Source organism: Protopterus annectens, chromosome 10.part0 (genome assembly GCF_019279795.1).
Source record: "Protopterus annectens isolate FY-2018-M chromosome 10.part0, PAN1.0, whole genome shotgun sequence".
In the NCBI taxonomy this organism is placed as follows: domain Eukaryota; kingdom Metazoa; phylum Chordata; order Ceratodontiformes; family Protopteridae; genus Protopterus; species Protopterus annectens.
In genome coordinates, this window is record NC_056744.1 from 218,392,217 (window position 1) to 218,416,794 (window position 24,578).

The 24,578-nt window shown below is 39.6% G+C and overlaps 1 protein-coding gene across 1 annotated transcript in view; it reads right to left on the reverse strand.

Moving 5' to 3' along the window:
• Window positions 1–17,749, reverse strand: part of SSTR2 (somatostatin receptor 2) — a 103,259-nt gene extending 85,510 nt beyond the window's left edge. Inside the window, exon 1 of the mRNA XM_044085144.1 lies at window positions 17,550–17,749. The gene's annotated coding sequence lies outside the window, so the exon portion shown is untranslated. The remainder of the gene's footprint in view (window positions 1–17,549) is intronic.
• Window positions 17,750–24,578: the final 6,829 nt, after the last annotated feature.

A 24,578-nucleotide genomic window follows, 5' to 3' on the forward strand; every position in this document is an offset into this window, starting at 1 on the left:
TATGCCACATCCTTGCCATCCATACCATCAATGCAGGGACATGCAAATATGTGTCTGATGCACAGGGTGACTATATTACATTACATTACATGTAGTTTTGTAGTGAGGTAGTGTTATGCATGACAGGTGCAGTATGCTGGCATGTGTCAAGAGTACACATCAAACTTTATGTACTTTTGTTGCATGATGTTAGATTGGCAGCAGAGTTGCAGAATGACAGGTGACTCATAAACCTATGTATGTTTCTGTTCCAGGGGTCTAAGTGGCTAAACTATGGAGATTTGGTGGCAATACAGCAGCACAGGATGGCATGACAGCACAACAGACATATGACATCAGCAAGGTAAGGCTGTATACAAGTATAGCTACCTAGGTGCATATCTGCAGAACAGTGTATCAGGGACAATGGGGGCAGTCAGTGTGCTCATGCATGCATACCCTGTGACAAGGCCTGGTACCCTTGATACAGGTCACCTGCGTGTTCTGTACATACAAATGTAGATGGTGGTGGATAGCATTTATGCCTGGGTAGATGTGAGCTATGTAGGGCCTGCAGCTACTGACAGGGCAGTAAAATGCATGACAACTGCACACTCATATGGCCACATTTGTACTGCTGCATGGGAATATATTTGTATACTCATATACACAGAGTTGCCCTTACTGAGATTAGAACCCCTACCTATCTATTAGTGTACACTATAGCACTAAGTACTTATTGCATGCGTCACAGAGCTTACCTGTTTAGAGATTGTCAGCCAGTGCTGTTAAGGTGGATAACATCAGCAGAACTTGTAAAGGAGCCCAGTGGGGAGGCTGGCAGGTAGTCACAGGGCCTTAAAATGTATAATCGTTGCACAGAGATAAGTACGTGTTCACTGCTGCAATGGAATATACTTACACATGCACAGTCACCTGTTGCAAAATTAGAACTCCTACCTATCTAAAAGACATGCATCTGGAGCATTTCTCCCCAGGCCTCCGCTGAAAACAGGCTGGTCAACAAATGATAAATAAATAAATAAATAAATAAATATATATATATATATATACTATAGCACTAACTGCGTATTGCATGTGCCATGGAGCTTATCTGTTTTGAGATTGTCAGCCAGTGCTGTTAAGGTGGATGACATCAGCAGGTGTTGGCAGAGAGGCCAATGTTGAGGAGGATGATAGTCACAGGGCCATAAAGTGATTGAAGTGATTGGCCATTGCACAGATGTAGGCCAAATGCGCATGTCTGCACTGCTGTAAGGGAAATATCTGCACACACACACACACACACACACACACACACACACACACACACACACACACACACACACACACACACACACACAACACGGCTGATGTGAGATCAGAACCCCTACCTACTTACTATTACACACTACAGCTCATAATACGTATTGCACATGCCACCGGTTACATCTGATGTACATGTGGCTACATCCACAGTATTTGTGGGCTATGCAAAGTGGCCTTGTATTACACAGCATGTGCAGCCTGGACAGTGAATCTGCTTCATGCTTTTATTGTATCTACTGTCCTAGCAGTGGGGTGCATGTTAATACCCTTGCTATGTGTGTACAGTTACCAGTATCGCCATTTCTGGATGGTTGCAGTTTGCTAGGTGGGCAATTGGCCAGTGACAATATGGCCTGTCCAAGTCCTGTGTTGAAGCCATTGCACATTACACCACCTGTTCACCATTGTCTGTCTACAGGGTGACATTCCACAGACACAGAGTTCTGTGGTTGAGTGGATTATGTCATTATGCGGCCTTGGTCTGTTGCCATCAGACAACTGTGGTATATGTAGGTGCAAATAACCGCAGCATACTGCGTGTAGTTGTGCACATTCGTACACCCCCACACACATATACACATGTATATATATATATATATATATATATATATATATATATATATATATATATATATATATATATATATATATATATATATATATATATATATATATATATATATATATATACACATCTATAACAGGGATGTCAACTTAGGTGTAGCTGTGTGTGTGTGCATTACGCAACTGTGTTAAATACATATATCTGGAGGGTGTACATCATTCTACACATTTCTCTCTCTCTCTCTCTCTCTCTCTCTCTCTCTCTCTGTGCCACATACTGGTACATAGGGTAATCATGAGTGAGGGGGATATGGGAGACACAGATACGTATACATAGCTGTCTGTATGCACAGACATATTCTCACATATCAGTTCTATAGGCAAATGAGGCATCAGACATGGGCTTGTGTTACCTAAGTTGTAGGAGCATGCATAGTGTGACTGTCAGTACCTACAAGGTGTCCTTTGGCCAGACCTACCTGTCCTCCCACTCGGGATTTTGTGTGCTGCAGCCAATTGGCTACTGCACCTGATTCAACAGTCCAACATCTCTCTGATATTTTGTCCAAGGGATTCCCCAGCTGTGTGCTGAATGTAATGTATGACTCATACCTATCGAATGTACAGACTGCAGTAGACTGTACAGAGCTTTGCATCATATGTATGGTATGTTTTACATAGCATTGTGAAATCATTTAGGGCCGTAGCGGTGCAGCGGTTAATGTTGTTGCTTCACAGCAAGAGGTTCTCCCGTTCGATTCTAAGCTGGAGCGCCTTCTGTGTGTAGCCTGCATGTCCTCCCTGCAGTTGAGTGATGCAAAAGATGTGCAGGTAGGTGAGTGCCTGAATCGGTGTGCCTTCCTTGAAGGCTGGGCATCGAGCTGACAACTCGGCACTGTAAAAATCCACTGCCAATCATGAGTGGACCGAAGTTCCGCTGTGGCGACCCCTAACCGGGAAAAGCCGAAAGACATTACTTACAGTGGCAAATCATTCTAGATTGATGTTAGGAAATGATGACAGACATTTGAGTTACTGACTCCATACACACCAGGAAACCCATGCTGCTACATGACCTGTTATTCTCTGAACTTTCTACATTTCTGTGGTCAGTAGTTAATCCTTCTCCTTTTATTTGGGCTTTTGTCCCACTACTGTTCATGGCTTTGTCCAGACTTCCTCCTCTAAATGGTTGTAAGTATGATGTCACTGGGGTACATGATGTAACACCACACACAGGGTGACATTCTTCACACTTCTCACTGTACATGTTGTAGCAGGATGGCCAGCATTTCACCCCATATATCTGCTCTGTTCCACATACTATTGTGTTTTCCGGTACTATACTACTAAATGGACCCCACTGAATTGTTGTAAGTACTGACACATTTAAGTGATGGCCTTTACATCCTGCTTCTACTCTGACCTGTTGCAACCTGCAGTTATACTAGCCACCTTCTAGCTTACTCAGAGCATGTATAATGTCTGTAGGTTTGGCCCTCTGTCCCTCCATTGTGTCTGGCTTTGTCCAGCTTTCCTGCAGTCACAGATTGGGGCATATTGACAGTCTGTGGGACTCCTACCATATGAGTACCTCATGCAAGAGTTATAGGTGCAACCACCTTTGAACCATGAACACCATCAACCATGCTAATATCCTTAGCCCACTGAGCCACACCAGCCACCAAAAGTGAGGTTTAATTCCTCATACTATCAACAGCAGACAGATATACACTTTGATCCCTGCATATTGTGGAAAATAGAACATGTAGCCAGGTTGTTTGGGATAGCTCTGGGATTGTGTGGTCTGCTGATATATCCATGCAAACATACTGTTACTGCAGTTGTATGGGAAAGCTAATGTGTTTGGGGTAGGGGACTCAAGCACTGACAGTAATGCATCTGTCCTATGACCCAGCTGTTTGGCATTTCCCTTGCAGACTGCGGTGGGTTTTGCTGCCTCGTGGCCTAAGGCATATTATGGGGCAGTCAGTATTGGACAGAGTACATGTTTCCCCACATAGCTCTTATGGGGCAGTCAGTATTGGACAGAGTACCTGTTTTCCCACATAGCTCTTAGTTCTCTGCAAGTAGCCCACTCTATTCTCTTGCATACATGCAGCACATCCATACATATGCTACCATAGTCTAGTACACCTTACATTTGTTGTAATGGAGAGTGACTTACCTTGAGAATGCAACAGGTGAGATGCCTGTGTTGCAGGGCTGCCTCTGTCTAATGCATGCAGTACACAGCTAATAAATGGTAAGGTACAGGTTGTTTGGTGTGGCTAGCATCCTTTTTACTATGAGTCAGAGTAAGGTGTCAGTTCCTAGGACCATAGGTTGTCAGTGCATGTGCTATGCATTGCCTCTTTCCAAGGCCAGGGCATATTGGCCATGCCTATATCTGCCTACAGGGACAGCCTCAGGGGGTTAATCCTCCAAGCCTCCCTGTAGGTGTGGTTGTGGAGACCTTGGCACTGGTGGGTGGCTGTGTGTCCCTTCCATGTGATGATCCTGCCACAGCTGTTTCTGCAGACTTATATTGTGTAGCATGGCATACACTATGAACATCTGTGCACATGTGGCTAGAGAGTACTGCATGGCTCCACCTGATATACCGAGGCACCGGAACCATGACTTTAGCAGCACAAACACAGGGTCTATGATATTCCTAGTTTGTGCATGTGCCTCATTATGCTGTTCTTCATTAGGTGTGTGTGCATTTCTGATGGGTGTCATCATCCAGGGTTCCAGTGCATAGCCAGCATTCCCCAGTAGATGGCCATACGGGATGTCCCCCTTGGCAAACATCTGATACACCTGTGATGGGTGCCAGATATGGGAGTCATGATAACTGCCAGGGCTGCCAACATACACATTCATGATAATACCCTGGGGATTGCACACAACCTGGCAGTTGATGGAGTGATACCCCTTGCATTTGACACAGACTCTATCCTCCTCATTGGGCAGTGCTTTGATGTGCACATGAGTGCAGTCTATGGCACCCAGTACCTCATGATAGTGTGCTACAAAGTAGAAGAGATGCATACTGCCGGTGCTCTCCTCAGGGGTGTGGGGTAAATAAATGTGCTCACTGGCATGTGTTTGCATGGCAGCCAGGAACTGGTGGAGTACCCTGGATGCTGATGCCTGTGAGACCTCCATCATTTCCCCAGTTGGTCTTTGAAAAGTACCTGTAGCTAGTATTCTAAGGGCTACACATAACTTTGTTTCCACTGGGATGGGTTCCCCCGTTGGCTCTGGGTCTGAGTTGAGGGCGGCAGAGCTCGGTGAGTTCTTGAAGTATGTTCCTGTCCACCCTGTAGTCCTCTACAGTCTCTAGTTCATGTAGCTCCTGGAAAGTTATCCTGGGCCTGTACACTCTTCTCTTTCTCAGTATAGGCTTATTGTTAGCAGCAGCATCCACACTGACCTCAGAAGCAAGCACATACAGATGTAGCAGAGCAGCTGCTGTCCCTAGCATTCTGTCAGTTAAAATTCCCAAGTCTGTACTCCAATGGTGCAGAGTATGGGGGAAAAATCTGATTGTAGGGTGTATGCATAATTTATAGTGGTCTGCTGCAGATGCAACCTGTGTGATCGGCTAACTATGATGCATTCCACCTGGGTTTTGAATGGCCCAGTGTAAATGGAACAGGGTTTATCAGTAATTTATACATGATTTGCTATCACAGGCTATTTCCTTTTTTATTTTAACTGCCTTCCCTGCTAAGTACAGTGGCACAACATGCAATCATGTTCAAACCAGCAAATACGAGCGCCCCAATGCTAAACAAAACTTAGCAATACTGGACACACCCCTCTGCTTAGCTGAGCCCCTCTGCTTAGCTGAGTGGTGTGCCACTCAAACTGGCACCGAAACAGATAGTGACACACCCTCTTTTGATATCAGCTAGCTTTCCTGTGGCACCAAGATGGTTCTGGGGCTACACAGATTTTATCTGCAGACACGGTAACCCATTTTGCTATTCAGTAACCCCAGCTCATTTGCATACAGATCAGTGCACACAGCCTAGATACTACACTATTTCAGGGCCTGCCTCCTTAGCAACCACAGAAATCTACCACTGTACTTACTCCATGCAAGGCCCTATAATGAATTATTCTCATATATTTATTATTTTCTGTTTTTACACTTTCCAGTTATTTTTTTTTTGCATAATGGCATGTTTGTGCACTGCTGCACTCTGTGCAAACATAATATGGGTATTAAAAAAACAAATTATTTTGCATTACTTTTTGGACACACAGGGCATAGTTTTGCACATATCTGTGCCTACTATGCTATTTCTGACCTTCTAAATGGAGTTTTACAGCCCATGTTCAATTTTTATTTTCATGTACACGGAATTTTCAGACACCAACACGGGGTCTGCAGGAGTGCCTGTCGTTTTTTTGGATCACTTCAGCACCCTCACTTGCATGGAATTCACCTGCTTATGAGGTGATATGCATGCCAAGGACAATTTCATGTTCGCATGCTCATACACGCCCCTCAGCTCTGTTTACTGGATCACACAGCTGCTTACTTCCATGTAAGCTCTGTGTCACTATGCCGACATGGAAAATCACTCCATTTAGGCTTTATTGAATTCCCCTCAATGTTTATTAATATTTTCAAAATGGCAAACAAATTCTTTTCATCTGAGCAGTTACAAAATTTTGCACCAAAAAGTGCTCTAAGGTGTCAAGTCTCTTTTCTTATTAAAGTCAGTTACACATTTAACAGCAGATAAAATGGTCACAAAAGGGCAGGCAAGAAGATGGCAAGAGGAAATGAGGGCATCCAGCAAAGAGATGGATGGATAGTGTGACAGAAGACCTTTAAGTTTTATTTGTGTGGGGATACTATTCAGAATTTAGCAACATACTGGGAGTAGAGCAAGTCATCTGCAAAATGATTTGACTAATTCATGAGTAGTAAGAATTTGTTACTAGAAAAGAGATCCCTTGCTGGACAGTAGGGCAGTAATAATTTTTTAGTGCAGAGCATTTTATTGGAAGAAAATGAGTTTGTTTGCTGTAGTTAATTTGAATATGTTAGACAGTTATGCAGTTCAAACTACTTTAACTGCTTTAAACTACGACAATGGTAGGTCCTATGAGGAAGATTGGTGGCAAATTTATCAATCTTATTACAGCAAGAGGAGAGTTTCTTTCATGAAGTATTGTTTACGTTTGTTATAATAAGAGCTGCATATAACAGAGTTGGCAGTAAGAAGGTGGTAGCTAGAGTTTTTCTTGCAGTATCTGTAAGGAATCCATTGATCTTATAATGGGAACCTAGTCTCCGGTGTGTACATTTAATAGTGTGCAGTATATGCTGATCATATTTGAGATTGTCATCTATTATAATGCCTAGAACTTTACCATGAGTTATAGTTTCAATGACAGTATTATTTACTGACTATGGTAAAAGATTACTTTTAATTTTGGCAACTTTTTGAGGTAAAATTATTAGCTTACTTTTCTTCAAGTTGAGTAGGAGGTTTGATTCTTTGAGACACATTTCTACAGAGGAAAAAGACTTTTGGGTAATGTCTTGGAGCTTATTTATTGTTTATTATTAAGGCTGCATATATTAATGTTGAGACATATGCATACTGAATTAAAGTAACATGGTGAGTGGAGGTGTGGAGCTTATTAATAAATATAAGAAATAGGAGAGACTCATAATAGTACCCCGAGGGATGCCTATAGTAACTGGTTGAAAGGGAGTAGGTTTGTTGCCATTTAGTGTCTTGTTGCCTTCCAGATAGGTAACTAAGGAACCACAACAAGGAGTTCTGTGAAAGTCCTATTGAGGAGAGTTGAATGAGCAGTTGCTGGTGTGACACAGTATCAAATGCCTTTGACAAGTCTAAGAACATGGTGGACACAAGCAGACCATTGTTTCTGTGTTGGTTTATAATATTGGTAGAATGTAATACAGTTGTAGTGGTGCTGTACTGGGGCCTAAAGCCTTTTTGTGTTTCTGAGAGCAAGTTATTTGAGGTTAGGTATTGCATCAACTGTATATGGTTGCATTTCTCTAATATTTTGGAGAGGGGGCAGAGAATCGCTATTGGCCTGTAGTTATTAAACGCTGTAGATGTGCCATCGTTGTGGACTGGTATGATGCAGAATTTTTTTCACAGTGATGAAATGTATCTTTCTGTTATGGATCTATTAATTTGTATTGGCGCAGGAAAGACTATGAGTTCTGTGACCATTTTTAGGTACTCTGATGGTAGTCGGTCTACAGCTACAGAGGTAGTTTTTAGTTTAAGAAGCAACTTCATTATTAATGAGGTGGGTACTGGACTAAAACTGAAGAGGTCTGGGTGGTTTTGTTTGAATGGGGGTGGAAAGAGGGGGACAGCTGTATTAGTGCCTAAGAGAGATAATATTGATTGTATAATGTAGGAATTAAACTGTGTGGGATAGAGTCCATCATATTGTTTGTTTTTGCAGAAAGCATGGTTACCTTGTCAGGGTAGAGTAGTTTATTTAGTGATGACCAAAAATGTTTTGGGTTGTTTTGATGTTTGCCTTGTAGGGTGGTATAGTAAGTTTGCTTGTCCTGTTTGACATAGAGTTTTGCAAGGTTTCTAAGATGTCTAAATTGTTGGAGGGCATTTTGAGCTCTATTTTATACCAATTTGTTCAAGCTTTATCCCTTTTAATCATATTTTTTTGTTTCTTTTGTTAACTATGGTGTGGGCTGGACTTTACTCTTTTATTACATACTATGCTAGATTATTTAAGGACTTCAAAAATATGTTATTAAAGTGTTCTACAGCAGTATCTAGTGGCATTGTTGTAAGGACACTGCAGTTATATAGTTTTAGTGGTTCATTGAAAATATCTTTGCTGAAATTGGTCGTATTTTGCACTTGGTTATAGATAATATGTTTATCTAGGTTATGGTGAGTTCTAATGGCATAGGTTGGCATATGGTCACTTATGCTATCTGACGGGCAGCCTACTTTTGTTAAATTTTCCAGTTTGTTTGTAAGGATACAGTCTAATGTTGAGTGCCTCCCTGAAGTTTTATTGATTCTAGTTTGTGTGGTTATTAATTGTTTGAAGTTGTACAAGTTTATGGTTTCAGTGGGAGTAGTGTAATTTATGAGGTGCCAGTCTATATTTAAGTCTCCAAGTATGATAATTTCATTAGTTAATTTGCTGGGATATCCAATACAATATATTTTCAGCAGTATCAATAAAATTCCCTTGTGGTATATACATTGCTGTTAAATGCATAGTTTCGATATTATTCATTTTTAGGAGTGTTATTAAGTTCAGTATTGCTAAATGTGGGTATTTCCTGTCAGACTAAGGTACTACACCACCTGCATGTTTGTTTTGTCGGTCATGCCTGAGGATATTGTATCCTGGGGGGGGGGGTGATATCATTATCCTTTATTTCTTTTTTAAACAGGTTTTGAGAGCTATGACTATATCAGGAGTGTATGCGGCAGGGTAGGCATGTACGTCATGGATTTTATTACAGATACTTCTTAGGTTTATATTTAGTAAGGTGAATTTTAGGTTCTGTTTTTTTGTTGAGATGTATTTGGTAACTGGTTTATTTCAGGGCTGGAAGTGATGTTTTTATGAACAGTGGGAAATGGGCTGGGTTGGATATCTCCACTAATTTTTTGAATAGATATTTTAGAGAGGGAAGAGTGAGGCCAGTTATATTTTGGTATAGGTTTGGTGTCTGATCATAAAGTTGGAGACTTAATAAGATATTTACAGATAAATAAACCAAATGTGGTTTGTTTGTAGAAACAGGGTGCTATGGAGAAAGACATGCTGGGTAGATGTTGATATTATTTGTGAGGCCTGGTTAAAGTGCTATGTATTTGAAGGAGGTGGACTTGATAATTGGTGATGAAGGTTAGTATAGTTAGGAGGAATAGTAGAATAATCTGAGTTAGAGGCATCCTATTTAACTTGGGTTTTATCTTTGCTGTAAATTAGGATTTAGAGAGAGTCTTGGGTGGTAAACTAGAGTGGGTGTTACTACTGGGAGTAATTCTATGAATTGTTTTTTTTTTGTTTTTTTTTTTTTTGGAGGGAATCAATGGTATTAGTTTATGTGATATGTGAGTAATGCTATGAAAGTATAAATGTAGATAAAGAAGGGATGTGTGGGAATTGGGGATAGAGTAGGGGAATCGAGTGAGCCTGAGCATCAGCAAGATCGAACGGGGTGGGTTGAAAACTTGGCAGAGACAAAGAAAACCAATCAATGACTGAACTTAAATGGCCACAGATTTGCTGAGAGAGATATGCAAAAGGAACAATGCAGTTCAAATGGTCTCTGTGTCAGCAGATAAAACTCTTGATTTTGTTGCTCTAGGATACAGTTTTAGTAGAAAAGTTAATCCAATAACAGCTTAACCTGACTAATGGTGATATATAACAGTAAAAAATGCACTTGACTGTTTGACTAAATGTGTAATAGTAAGGAGATCTCTATGGACTTTGAATTGTAAAATCCCAAGGCTACCACCACCCCCACCCCCCAGATCAGCAAAACAATGAGAGAAAGCAAGCCAAAATGCAGGACTGTAGCTTGTAAAAATGCTGGCTCACAACTGAAAGTGGTTACACAATCATCTAGGGTAAAGGAGAAATAAACTTAAAGAAGGGAGAGTCTAATCCTTACTTCAGTACTTGTTAGCTCCTATTAGTCTAACCAGTTGCCAACACAATCAAGGGTTTAGTGAACAAACTCATGAAAACATTTTGAAGGTCTTGTAGATGCAAAAGGTGAAGTGTCAAGTACTACTATCCAGCTATACAATATTGCTTCTTCCTTCCTCTGGAAATCATTATGTTGTAACCCTAGACTTTCTAAAACTAATCAGAATAATTCAAAACACAGCAAGGCAACTTCTGAGTGCCTGTGGTGAGTTTTCTATTTGTTCTTCTTTTAACAAACCCTCAGACTGAGGAGGATCCATAGCCTCTTTTTTAATGTTACAAGTAGTCCCTGTGCTTTAGACTACCAGCACTGGTCCATGGCAACAACTACTAGGTAAAGGACTGGCAACACCAGAAGACATTCCTGTGGTAGGCAATATCATGTTTGTTAGATGTAATGCTTGTAGGATCCATTCCACCATGAATAATCACATATTTAAACTGCAATGTAATTATTCAAATCCAAAACATTTAAAATGTTGGGAGGTTGCTAGACAAAATAGTGACCTGGCCACGATCACATAACAGAAAGAAACTTCACCTTGCACTCCATGACATGGGGACAAGTGACCCCCACATCCCCAAAATGTGTGTGTGTGTGTGTGTGTGTGTGTGTGTGTGTGTGTGTGTGTGTGTGTGTGTGTGTGTGTGTGTGTGTGTGTGTGTGTGTATTTGTGTCAGATAGATGTAGATATACACAGACACACACACATATCAGCACCAAGTTCACATAGAGAAGAAGGAGAAAGTGAGAACAATGCAGAAATTGCCTTCTCAATCTTCTCCATGTCCACGACTGGTAATTTTCCAGGTTTGATGTTCTAAGTATCAAGCAAATACCCAGTGATCAATAATAAGGCCTTTAGATCTGCAAGTTTTTGCCCATATCTAGTGTAATGGCAAGAGGGGTGCCTGTTATGTTGATGGAGGTGGAAAGTAATACATTTCTACTTTTTTTTTACCTTAAAAATGTTTTCATGTCTGTGACCTACAGACTTCAATGGACTAGACAGGGGGGGAAGAGAAGATCTCACCAAGGCACAGGCAATAAAGTGCTATGATCCATGGTATTCTGCAGGTATCTTAGGAATAGACTTATCATTTTAATGTTCTGCTTTTTATAGTTTTCTGGTAGATTGTTTTATGGATTTCACATGTGATGAGGGCATGGTACATATTTGGGCAGCTAAGACATTGGGAACCTGCACAGATCCATGCAAACATTGTATGCCATGCTCAGGCAGAGCTTTTAAATCAAATTTGTTTTTTTAAAGATCTACAGATCTTTTTATAGATTATATTTAGCATTCTCTAGTGTCTTGAGTGATAAAGCCCATTTTGTGGTTATTTAGATTAAAGGATAACTGCAGTTGATCAAAGAATATTCTTGGAGTGCCTCATGAGAGATAAAAAAGTACACACCTTGAAAGGGAATGGATTTCAGATTTTTTTATTATTGTATCAACTTTTATAGTCATCAAACCTTCACAAAATTATGTACACAATGCCACAATATATCATTTTTAAAATCCATTTACACAGTAACATGTTAACTAAATTATTCTCTCGCTCTCTCACTTTTTGTATCATATCAATGCATTTTGGTAAATTTTCTCTTAGAAGGGACATATCAACAACTTGTGAAGTTGATCACAAGGGCAACATTTTGTAAAATTCCCTTTTGTTATTCTTTCATCTCAAAGACTTTGCTTTGAAATCTAAAATTTAATTAAGTGATCTTTAAATTCCTGTCTGTTAAAGCACTCAGATATAAAATGTTATTTGCAGGACATAAATTAGTGGCATGACATATAGGAAATGTAGTTTGTCTTACTTCTTTTATTTCTTTTCTTTGCCTGATATCTTTTATCAACTTTCTCATTCATGTAATATGATTTTCACTTATACTGATGTTCTTTTGAGATATGTATCAAATATCTAAGTCCATTTAACCTAGGATCTTCTGAACTGTATGGTAGAAACTATTCGTTTTCAATTTTTTTCTACCCAGCATACTTATTCCTCCCAAATTTCAAGTCAGGTTTCCCTCTCAGATGATGCATTCATTTTAATCTGTCTTGACAAAAGCTGGCCACTTTATTAGCACAGCCTCATTTATTAAACCAGACTCATTCCTCTAATGGATTTATGAAGATGAGTGTAGCAGTCAGATCACTTTTTTATTCATATTATAGACTGGCTTGAGAACTTGCTAATGTCTTAAGTCTCCCCATATCTCAGTACCCAAAAATGCAGGACATTTATTTGCTTTGATGGTAGATATTAATGGCATTAGTGTTCTACCTTGCTAATGCAATGTACACTTTATATATTTCAGTAATTATAAATTCCCTGAATCTTCACTAGATCTGAGGAAGTCTTCAGACAAAAAAGCTCATTCAGAGTGGTGCTGCAGATCTGTTTTTTTATTCCTTATGCTGAAAACCCCAATAAAGGGTCCAATAGTTGACCTTCAGAAAATGTTTAAAGCTCTCAGCAGCTCTCAGCAGTTTATAACTTACTTTTTAAAAAGCTACAATCCAAAGGCTTTCAGTAACCTAAATTATGTGTTTGAATTCTATTATTGTTGATGTTAATACTTGAATTAGATGGGTATTTTTTTCCAAGTAACTAAGCATCCATACTTTGTTTTTAATTATTCTAAATCTGAGGTCACATAACCTTGAAGAAAGGGAACATACATCATTTTGCACAGAATCAACTAGTTTTTTTCTCAGTGCTTAAATTGTTTAGTTTACTACAAAATAAAGTGTTTTGTCATGTGGAACCATAATGGGAGTTAAGTAATTATATCTTTCCTCTTATTATTGCTGTTGGATGTGTGCTCTGTGTCTGTTCCTCAACCCTATACTCTCAGACAAATTTATAGTTAGTTTTACATATCTGGGTGAATTAAATGAAACATTAAAGTATATTCTTTTATCATCAATTTACTTTTAATTTTTTAATCAGACCGTGTTCATTTTTTGTAATGCTTCTTTTATTGTAGATAATATAGTGATGACACTTCTACTGCTTGCTGGCAATTTGATAATTTGCATTTTATTGCTTATTAGGAAATGTCTAAAGCCTTGGCCATTTTTGTTTATATATATATATATATATATATATATATATATATATATATATATTTATTTATTTATTTATTTTTTTCTTTTTCACCCTGTTTATACAAAAGGAAGGAAGAAATCCAGTCTGTGGGGCTAGGATTAAATTTCAGTATAAGACTTTCTGTATAAGCCCAATAGGGGTATTAAGTACCCCTTGTTGTGGAATTTACTGAATTGTTATATTATTTAAGAGGGCTGAGAAATAAATTTATGCAGGACATGTGGGGCTATGACCTTCCTGCAGGTGATTATATTCTTTCCTTTTGCAGATAAGGATGATTGCCAAGTTAAATACTTACATTAAAGGTAAGCCAATGTTAATCATTAACACTGCATAGTATAACTTCAGCAGTGGGCATTCTAACTATGTTTAAACACCTCTGTACTTTACTTGCACAAAGGTTTTCACTTCTACGCAGTTTTATGACAGTGAGAAGAATAATGAATTTAAAAGGTAATATTATGCAGAGAAGGCAGAATTAGAAGCAAGAATCCTTGAATCACTGCAGCATTTATATCACATATATATCAAAAGTGGGCTTCTACAGCCTTGTAGAAAGCGCTTGATGAGATATTTTGGATCGATTTTATGTGTCTTTTACATGTGTGCTGTGTGCTGCTGATAAAAAGATTTGTTTTTTTGCTTTTTTGGTTTGTTCACCTGTAGTATCCTCTTTTTTTTAATTTACCAGTTGGTGTTGTTTCTACAAAGCCTTGCCATGATGCATATGAGGTCATATCTATTTATAACAGCTGGTAGGAGACGTCATTAAATATATGTTTGTACCTTTCCAAAATATAGAATAAGCTCAACCCTAAGTGATCTATAAAAGCTTGCTGATATCAGCAAAAGGTTAGAATCACTGTCTTTCAATGGTACCAGCAGAGAATACACATGCTGATTCTGGATAAAAGAACAATAAATGCAGGCACAAGGTTGAGTAGCTAGGAGGTTTGATGAGATAAAGCAGGAGTAAAGAGATCACCTCCAGAACTACATACTGTCAGCCACTCCACTAAAGGTGGGAAAGAGGTCAGCAGCTTTACAAGTGACCACCACAGCTCCTGTAATACATACTGAGCAAGGAGGCTGTTCAGGTGTTGATACATATGAAATGTGAAAGCTTTCACTACCAATATTCAATGCCCTGAATCACTTGCAAAACTGAAAATGGAAATGTGAAGATATATGCCTTATGACAAAGGATATTATGACTGCAATGCAATTTAATAACTCTTTTGGGATTTGTGGCAAACAAAAGGGAAATAAATCAGAGGATTTTCATCTAACCTGAAGTGGAGGCAGTAATGTGTTCACTTCCTGACTTTTTGTACAGGTACACGGCATGCATGCTTGAGATCCCTCTTATACAATGGGATTCTAGAGTCTGCAAAGATACAGTTCAGAACTTTCAGGATAAAGCCAACAAAATCAATGACTGGTCTCTGATTAACTTTCTTTGAAAATTAGAAGAACATTTCAAAAAAGAGGCAATATGATACCAGGTGAATGTCTTTTTTATGAGTAATATCACTACACTGACTCCACAGTGAAATGCACTGTCTAAAAAAGAAGGTAATCCAGAATTTCTGCAGGGAGAAAAAGAAGCCCTGAAAACTGTGTGTTGTAATCTCATTCTGTTTGGCCTTCACTGAATGTAAGGCACGAGAGTTACCACTTATAAGATAAATTATCTTATCTTTAGCACCAGCACTGGACCTAATCTACCTTGGAGTTGGTGGTAGCCACATTAGAGAGCTAGACTTGGAGCTGCAGCTGATTGAGTTTCATGGCCTTATGGCAAGGGGACGCCCAAGTATTTTTCCATCTCTCTCTCCTCTCTCTCTCTCTCTCTCTCTCTCTCAGTTCTGTCTGCCTGCATGTCTCTTTCTCTCCCACTCTTTCTCTCTCTCCCATTCTCCTGGATCTTTTTTTTGTCCCTTTCTTTAAGCATCTTTAGATATGCCTGCATAAATGATGTATCTTGCTTATCTGATCCTTAGTTTGCTCTTTGTTACTTTCAGTCACTTTCTTGGATACACCTCAAACCTTCTCTTACATTTTTTCCTTTTTCTCTATCACAGTACTTTGTTTTATTACTCTTTAGATATCTTAGGATGCTATCCTTTATCTTGATAAGCTTGCTTATGAAGGTTCAAGTCAAGATTTGTCATTCTACCAAGTCCCTGATTCAGAAAATGAAGGGGAAAAAGGGAGAGGGGAGGAGGAAAATGGGCTTACGTTATAAGAGTTAAACACAAGAAATGTCTCTCTAGTTACTATTTATTTGTTTTCCTTGACATAATATATCATTGTTACGTTTGTTTTTTTCTTTTTTTCCTTCTTTTCAGAGAAGACTTAAATATTGTACAGCTTGGAAAAAACAGTATTATGAAAAGTTCCAAATGCGTGAAGACAAAGGTAGAGTTGTGTCTTATTGAAATGTGGTCACTACATAAGTGTTTGTTAATGAGGTGTTATGGAATGGATGTACGTTTAGAAAATAACCACAAATATTTGCACCCATAATGATATGTGAAGAAAAAAATAACTATCGAATGAGGTGCTAGAAAATCTAACTCTTACCTAACAATTGGTGCTGCAGTGATGGGAAAGAACTGGGTGTCTAAGAAATAAGTTTATTTGACAGTTATATAAATGCAAAGCAAAATCTTTATAAATTTGGAGGGAGGAGGTTCAGTTCCCTATAGACAGCAAGGACAAGAAGTCTGCAGATATAATACTTGCTAGAATGCTACACTGCTGCTATTAACTGCAATATCCATTTTAAGGTAACATCAAGTTTCTTGTTTCATGAAAACATAGAAAGACAACACACATAGACACAGACACACTCTTGCACTTACACTACCTATCACTAAACTAACTCCCTATTGCAACCTCCCTAGCACACACACACACATGCACACACACGCACACACACACACACACACACACACACACACACACACACACACACACACACACACACACACACACACACACACACATACACAGACACACACTAACTTAATGTGGTACAAGGGGAAAGGGAACAAAAATGAAAACAAAATAATGGATTAATCTTCTGAAAAGTGTACTTCTAGAGATCCTGATTCAGTCAGCTCACAACTAAAAAACATCATGAGGTAAAGTGGATCTCATTGTTTACTGTTCTGAATTCCCACCTACTGATGAGAGTTTTAGCACACCTCTTCTAGAGTAGCTAGGTGGCAAAACTGTAGCCTACCAGTTTTGCAAAATAACTTACACTTATTATAACAGTGGACCTTAAATCCTGGCCTAAAGTCAACAGTGGATTCATACACGTTGTTCAAAGTTGTAGTATTAGCCAGCAGGACACTAAGTGGTAGTCCAGTATTCTCATGGCATAAGACGACAAAACAGGAAGAGGTAATCAGTTGCTGCTTTGTTTGTCCCCATCAGCCCTTCCGACATTCACCCCTGTGGAATGCTAATCCTTCATCTAGTTCTGCAGCTCCTTGCTAGAGGTGCTGCATAGCATCAATAAGGAATACTATCTGAGAGTTACCAAATTATACAAGTTACAGAGTAAAAACATGATCAGACATGACAACTGCTAAATAGAACTTAAGAAAGGCCTCGAGGCTTTGTCTTTCTCTCAGGATGATAAATGGCATATTTTGTTCATGCATCACAAATTGCATTTATTTATCAGAGTTGGAAAATAATGATGCATTTACAATCTTTCTGCAGTTTTAACAGCTGACAGTTTATGAACACAAATTTGAGTACTATATTAAATAATTACAGTGTACACATTTCTACAAACTTACCAGTACACACTGACATTCATGCCCAAGAAGTATTTTTAGATGTTCATACTACAATTCAGGATTCATAGTGAAAGATGCACTTATATGTGGATGGCCATGACCTCATCGTCACAAACCACGGTCTGTGTCTCCTACAGTGAAGTCAACCACGGTCTGTGTCTCCTACAGTGAAGTCATGTAGAAAATGAAGCTTTTCAATCTAAAAAGTGTGAGAGAAAAAGAATTAAGAGAATGTTATATAAAAAACAGTTAACAGGTCTCATCTAAATATTAAAAAGCTGAATAAACATTAAAGAACTGAAGCAATTCAAATGGTTACTACTCTACTGTCTTCAGTATCACAAATACTGGTAATAACAGTGCATATTTTCTTCCAAACACTTGTAATATAGCAAAGTCTATGTCACATAATAGAGAACATAAGGTTGAGTTTGATGATAACTATATATTTCCCAAACAGAGTGTCATTTATCCATAGCCTTGATGCAGATAAGACATAATTTAAAGCCTGAGTCCATAAATATAATTTTGGTGGTAACAGTTCTGCAGACCTGGTCAAAGTTTTGTAAGCATAACACTTGATTTTGTTGAAGCAAAATGCAGAGGAAGAACATCTACTTAAGGAAGAAAAAAAAGCAGCCACTGTACCAGTTGTACTTTAGCCATTGCAATACAGGTAATAATAGACTGTAACCAGAGGCATTCATCCAGTTCTGTGTTGTAGGCAGTCAGTGCAGAAGGAAATATCTTCTTGCCCCCCAAGTGAAGTGACATGTGGGTGGTACAGGGACTGGTCTGCATATACAATTAATGCATGTGAACAACCACTATGTAGATCATTTACAGCAAAGCCTATTCCCCTGAGGTCCTATGAGTCATAGATAAAACACTCACATTGCTGTCAAGGCCCCAACTGGTCCACAGGGATTGAGATATACAAGTACGAAAGGCTTCCACTCACTCAGCTGCCAGGTGTCTGTAATGTTCAGGGCATTATATAAAATGTGTCTGTATAGCACCCTGGCAGTTCTCATGATTCACACATATGGCATATAAGCCATTTGTACCAATGCTTCCTGTGTTAGCAGGAGAAGGGGTTATCTAGTTGTTAGGTGTACACATTGGCAGAATACACAAGGCAGTATACATACACATACCATGCAAGCATGGAGCAGGCCACATATATTGGTGTGATTATTGTGTATTGCAGGCAATGGCGAATATGTTCTGCAGCTAATATGTAATGTTACTGGATGTGTGTTTGGACAGCTGAAAAGGTGCTTTTGCTGTCTTAAGACATTAGGTGGAGTGCTGCAATATGCACCAGACACCTGCAGCAAAATGTTTATAGCATGTTCCATGCTGTGTAATATAGCACTGGGGAAACCACAACAGCAGGGCCCATCAGCAAGACCATAATTAGAAGAATATGGTGTAGAGATCAGGGGGAAAGAGACAGCAGTGGCACGTGAGCTAAAATGGTGGGTGTATTACATGGTAACACAAGTGAAGAGGTGCAGGTGGTGTCTGCTCCACAATTATGGCTATAAAAAGACAGCACAGAATTAAAAGGTGCAAACAGCCACATGTAATGATTAGCCATGCAAGGTCATTGCAAGGAGTTTGCAATTGTATTATCCAAAGATTTTATACTTACCTTTCACACATAATCTATTTTAATAAACCTGTAGATATCATGTGTCTTACATTAAGATGTGTAAATTCAAAGATGCCTGATGTTACAGCACCTTTGTTTCTTTCATTTGTCCATTAATTACACATGGGTTAATCGTTTGATCATTTTTAGTAACTGATATCTAAACTGAAAATAATTCAATGTATGTGCACCAACAAAATTTGCTCTCTGAGTCACCTGTCTTACTGTAAATATTTGGAGTCCTTTAATCTCAATGTTGTGTTTTATTTTTCAGCAGGGATGACCACATTCACATTTTTAAATCTCTACCTTATAGAAGTTTTCACTGCTAAACTCAAATTAGTTTTCACCTCTCATAGCTTCACTACTTAAAGTAATGGATTATTATTCTATGTACAAGTATAATGCTTATCCTCCAAGACTGACTGCTTTATAGAGATTAGCTAACTTATTGGAATAGGCTACCATTGGAAATGAAACCTGCTTCAAGACAATTTATAAGATAAGACTTCTATTAGGCTCCTATAAATGTAAAGCTTAATTTCCTGGATACATACTCCACAATGTCCCATTAATTTAATTTTTTGTATGCCATTGGACCATTGTAACCTGGCTATGCAAGGCAGTGCATGAATTGGCCATGTTGTGCATCAGACATAGCCATACCCACAAAGATTAGGGGCAGGCACAGCACTGTCATCATTAATTGCATAGGTAGCTGGGATGGGCACATTGACACTGGTAATAATACAGGAAAATGGGGTACGGTCATGACACATGAGTGCACTAGCCATTTACTGTGCTTCTAGTCTGTAGGGAGTCATGAATACCATCCACCAGTGGTAGGGTTATACTTATGTGTCATATGTGCCATGATCATTAGTGACATACACTGTGGTGGCCAGCCATCTCAGAGTTTGATGTGGTGTTTGGCAGGTAAAGTGTAGAACTGTGAGGTCAATTGTGTTCACCCTGGTGTGATGTCATTTTTCAGGAGCCTGCATAACTTCATTATCATGACAATGCACTGGATGTGCCCATCGATGATAACAAAGGTATAGAACTATAGGAACATATGCAAGCAGCCTGACAAGGGGTCCTAAATGTTCAATTCAAGGAGCTTCACTATCTATGTCCCTGAGGCCATCAATGACCAAAGCAGGCACTATGACTATAATGGATGGTGATGTTACCGCAGCAGGAGTCTGTGTTAATTGTGTAGCGATATGTTTAGAATAGTGATGGCAAGATCCCAGCCGCTTTCCATCTAGAACTTTCCACTATCATGCACTGCTCAGCATGCAGAAGCAGATCAGGGGACAGTTGCCACATGTCTCAGAGAAGCACCCATTGAGGCTACATTTACCACCAGAAATTTGAGCAGTGACATCTGCTCCCTGTCACTATACTCCATGTTACTGTGTAGTTGTAAATAACCATTATGCAAGCCATGGCGCATGTTCACAATCTCTACAATGCTGGTGGCAACAGTTACTTTGTGACTGATATGCAAAGTGTTGCACTCAGATCAGGAAACTGTCATAGTTTACATTTGCACATCAGTGGCAGTGAAAAGTTTAGAGGCAATTTGGCCTGGGACAACAGTGTAAGCCTGGGTGGGATTCACAGTTACAGGAGGGACACCTTGACATTATGATTTGGGATCAGCCTTTACCTCCATAGGGGCTGTGATGCTGTTGATCTGGTTAGGCCCTCCAAAGACAGTGTTGCAGACAGTGCCATTGTGTCACTGGACTATGCATAGGCACACTAACAACAACCTCACTCACAGGAGACCTGCTGACATCAGGCATGTTCTGTGCTGCAATGTTGGTCACACCAACCATAGACCCTGTGAAAACATGAACATGTAATACCTTTTGGCAGCACTAATACCCATGCTTACTCCCCTGACAGCACAGCATCTAAACAGGATATGGAGACATGCATATAGTGACATGTGAGTTGTTGCAGCAGCAGCCCAGAATCACCTAAAAGCAAAGATATGCAGAAGGTCTTTGTGAATTAGTCCCAATGTAAATGCAGTGAATTATACTAAATAAACTTGTACTGGGTAGCACTGATCAAGTGTGCCCACTACTGACACTTGAGTGGTTGCTGTTAACCTCCTCATCAAGGTCTGTTCCTCTTCTCCAGACAGGGACATTAGTAATTCCTCTGTCTCTGTAAGTAGTTTCCCTGATTGTGGTCCTATCCCCTGTGGTAGAATGTCCTTGGAAATGTCTTATGGCTTTGTCCATTGTTTGAAGTATCATATCAGCTACCCTTTCCTGATATTATTGCAGAGACATATTATGGCTGACCACAACATTCACATCCTACACCACTCCCTGCCATGCCTCTTCCTGATACATTTTGCCCACAGCACTTTTTGTCCAGGATGCGGACCCCTTAATGCATCTGTTTCTTGACTCAGTACTGTGAAATGCACATCCTATTATCCCCTCCACTTTATAATGCTTTGCTTTGACTACCCCTACATACAGAGATCATGTCCCCTTGCATCCTGTCCCTCCCTAGTTGCCTGATGACTATGGTCTGTGCCACTCCCACACACACACACACACACACACACACACACACACACACACACACACACACACACACACACACACACTCTCTCACGCAAAATGCACACAGCTGCACATGACAGTGCAATGCCATTGTGCTGTGTTCCCACTCACACTTATCACTGGTGTTGAGAGCACTGTAGGGGTACATTACCAGGCTTCTGTCTTCAGTATTTGTATATCTACTTCTAGAGAAATATTACCAACATATGTGCATTTTTTTAGATTATTGTTTGTAAATGATCATACCCAAAATGGTAGCCACACTTTATACTGCACTATTAATGGTCTTGTACCATGATAGTCATGCTAATGAGCAGTTTAGTGTCACTGTCTTTGGAATGAATCCAGAATATAATGGGCTACCCAGCCAAGCTGGAACTAGCCATGCTCAGTCAGCTCTAGGGAAGCATGTGACTCCTATACTCATGCATATTTCCTGTATGGACCAGTAATGCCATGGCATATGAAATTGTGGTAACAACTCATTGTTATACTGTGTTACACATTATGTGATGTCTGAATATATGTACCTATGCATGGAGTTACCATTTTGTTCCCCAAATGACTCAGCAAAACCCTTGTTTGCCCATCATTTTGAAGAAAGAAAGAAAAAAAAAAGAAAGAAAAAGCTCTTCCACATGAAACTGTCACAAACTAATTGCTACAAATATAACAAGCAGCTTGCTACAGTCAAGCTACCACACACTGAGCACCTTAGCCAAAGCTAGAAATGCAACACTAACATCTCAAAAACAAATGTGCGTACTATACCTCTGCACCATTGACACCTGCTGAATATGTCCTCATAACAGCTCCAGAAGCTAGAAAACTGAAAAAGGTCTTCTGTAATTTGTCAATGTTTTTTTTAGCAGGATGGCAAGCCCCTGCACCTATAACAACTCCCTGATAATTATATAAACAAACTCCGAGGTCACACAACAGTAGGGAAAGGGTATAAAACATTCCCTAGTATAACTGCAATTTTGTCAGTGTTTTGTGTTTAGATATTTTTCAGTTTAAATGTTTTTAGATTTAGATATTTTCACTGCTGTTCTTGTGCTGTCTTTTTCTTGCCCCTCTGTCTACAGCTCTGGTTATGGTAGTGGTCATGGAGCAGTGGTAGTGGTCATGAAGCAGTGGCAGTCACTTTTGTGTGAGATGGCTGGTACCTCTGGTGCTAGGTTGTCAGTGTTCACCAGGTATGCCTCATAGCAGAAGGCTGGAGGTCACTGATGAAGACAGCCTGAAGGAATAGCTGGTAACTTTTATGGTCACTTTTCATAAAGCCCCTAAAGGGTCCTCTTCTGGTACTGGTAGAGATGGGTCTTCTCCCATCATCTTGCTGTGTCAGTTGCAAAGGCTGATACCTTCCAAAATGAAAGCCAAATCTGTTTGCCAAATACTGGTGATCCACACTTATAAGCAGCAGTGGCATGGAGAATGCAACTCTCACAGTACAAGGGCCTTACTTCTGGAAATAAAAAACTCCTTTTTCTTATCTTTTTATGTTTCATTTCCTAGGTTTCATTCTTTTCTGATCACTGTTTTGTGTGTGAAACACAAATGGCTCAGTGTCTTGTTAGAAAGTCATCTGCTTTGCACCAACAGTTAGAAGTCCACCTCTGCACCACAGAGCAGCTGCTGGCATAGCATGTTGATTTTCATGTCCAGCTGTAACTGACAGCTGGAATTTGCACTCTAGGCCATCCTCTCATCTGGCCATTGTGTCTCTCCTATCCTCACCCAGGTTTTCCCCTCACTATAGTGTCATTCTCCATATGTTGTTTGTTGTCTGGCCCTCTTGAACACCATCTGTCTGCCCTCCGTTAGTGTTCATACATTCTTGTCTCTACTTGTGTGTGTGTTTGTGCTTACTCCACCCTTGCTTGTCTGCATATGTATTTGAAGTTTGTCTACCCATTTTACCTCCTGTCACCCATTACCACATTCCCAGACATTCTCCCCTACCTAACAGAGTGTTTGTGTTATATGTTGAAAATAGTACTCTCTAACCCACAAAAAAGATTGTCTTTCCTTTCCCCCACCTGTCATACCGTATAGTTACTCTTGTATGCTTTCCTATGCTTATTATATTTCCTCTCCCTACTTCTCTATTTCTCCCTTTCTCCCCCTTTCTTCCCCATTTCATAAACTGGGTTGGCACTTTGCAGTGCTGACCTTCCATGGGTTACCTGGAGTGATGCTTCACTGCACTCATAGACATGCATGAACTGTCCTGTGCTAGGCTGCTCTGGCCATGATATTCTATGCATTGGTTATGTGCCTGTATCTAGACATACTTATCAGCTGTGCTATATTGGTGCTACTCTTGCCCACAATGTATCACTTCTAGTGTGCTATGGAGTCCTTTCTTCCATAAGTTGCCACTATGCTTGCCCAAATACATATGTGATTAGCTTTAGGCCAAATCATGCTCTGTGCTTCACAACATTTAGCAATATGCAAGCATGTAGTGCTTGTCTATGAATCCCAGCCCCGATGTCCATTCACCAGGAATCTTTACTGAAATGGCCTTGTCAGAAAATCACGTGACGCACTAATACCATTAGCTGTAGCAACCATTTAAAAACAGAGTAAACAATGAGTTCACATATTCCTATATATGAGCCATCCCCACTTACCTGGACTGGAGTAACAGGTAAATAAATGGGGCCTTAGCACTGCCAGCCCATACAGAAGCCCCTAACGTTGTACTTTTTATTTAAACCATGTTCCAAAGCAAAAAGAAAACATAATTAATGTTTGTTTTCATTTACA